The following is a 1811-nucleotide window of genomic DNA, read 5'->3' on the forward strand; positions in this document are numbered from 1 at the left end:
TCACTGTATTGCCCAGGCTGGTCTCAAACTCCTGGGCTCAAGCCATACTCCTGCCCTGGCTTTCTAAAGTGCTGGGCTTAAAGGTGTAAGCCACCATTCTCAACCTGTCCTCTTGTAATCTTATTGGCCAGACCTAGTAATAGGATTCTGCCACCTCCTAAATCCTCATTGCAATTAATATGTCTTGTGTTTTGTTCTTCATCGTCTAGGTGCCTGTCTGAAAACCAGTTCCTCTATGACTATGATCTCCAAGTGACCATAGTCCTGTCCTGGAAGCCAGACTAGTGGTATGCACCTTGTACCTTGCTCCTCAAGGCACCAACAACTACGAATCCAGAGCAACTTTCTTAGCTGGAGGTTTAGTTTGTTTGTTTTATCCACACTGCTTTCTGGGACGGGGCTAATCCTGCAATATCGACAGGCTACAGGCCAAGACCTTTGGCTGCTTCTTTCTTTGTCCTGGCTGCTAAGAGTCTGAAAAACAATTTTATGTTTGATTGCTATAGCTTTTCTTTAGCAGCAACTGAGCGAAAAAGTTTCCTGATACATTTTCATCTATTATTGAACTAATGAGGCTCTATGTTATGCACTTTGGAATATGGCAATATATAAGATTGACAAAGTCCCTGCCATTAAGAGTTTATAGTCTAGCGGGGGTTTAAGGCATCAAACAAAGTTTTAACTGGGTAAGTACTACAAAAGGGAATGACCCAAAGGAGGCTTACAACATGAAGGCTTAACCTCAGCTGACTGACATTTTTTACTGGATTTTTGCCTTTTATTGTGGGGTGGTTTGTCACCTGTTTTGTTGTTATAGTCTAATTTTACTTCAAGTCATCTCAAATTCTTTCAGTTGTAGGCAGGGATGTGTTTGTGCATGTAACCATACAATTTTTTTTTTTTTTTTGAGACATGGTCTCACTTCATCACCCAGGCTGAAGTGCAGTGGCATGATCATGGCTACTGTAGCCTCGACTTTCTGGGCTCAAGCGATCCCACCTCAGCCTCCCAAGTAGCTGGGACTACAGAGGTGCCACCATGCCCAGCTGATTTTTTGTATTTTTTGTTGAGATGGGGTTTCACCATGTTGCCTAGACTGGTCCTGAACGTCCGTGCTCAAGCAATCTGCCCACCTTGACTTCCCAAAGTGCTGGGATTACGGGCGTGAGCTACTGTGACCAGCTTACACAATGGCTTTCATATATCCCTCCTTTCACACAAAAAATTGAAATGATGTATCATGGGGGATATTCATTGGAATTTCTGAGATGAGTTTTCATTAATTCAAATAGTGGCTTAACAAATGGACACTAATCATGACAGAAGCTGATTCAATACAAAAAGACAGAATATGAGGGTGATAGTGCAAACCCTTAGGCAATTTAGAATGCAGAGAAGAAAGGAAAAAGGATTACTTGCATACAGGGGCCAGGCAAGTAACATACATGACTGAACCAGACAAGGCTGGGACATGGTGGACTGGAGAGGGTTCAAGTGACCGCCATGTAGGAATCAGGGCCCAGTGTGGCCACGGCATCTCAATCTGTAAGAGATGCTAGAATTTAGATTTTTATATGAAATTCTCTATTTTTAATGTCAAATAACTTAATTTAAATGATTGTACATAAGATAAGATACATGCAAAATTTTAAAAAACTAAGAAAAACTAAAAAAAAAAAAAAAAGAATTGGCTGGGTGCAGTGGCTCATGCCTGTAATCCCAGCACTTTGGGAGGCCAAGGTGAGCAGATCACTTGAGGTCAGGACTTCGAGACCAGCCTAGCCAACATGGTGAAACCCCATTTCTACTAA

Source organism: Piliocolobus tephrosceles, chromosome 6 (genome assembly GCF_002776525.5).
Source record: "Piliocolobus tephrosceles isolate RC106 chromosome 6, ASM277652v3, whole genome shotgun sequence".
Classification (NCBI taxonomy): domain Eukaryota; kingdom Metazoa; phylum Chordata; class Mammalia; order Primates; family Cercopithecidae; genus Piliocolobus; species Piliocolobus tephrosceles.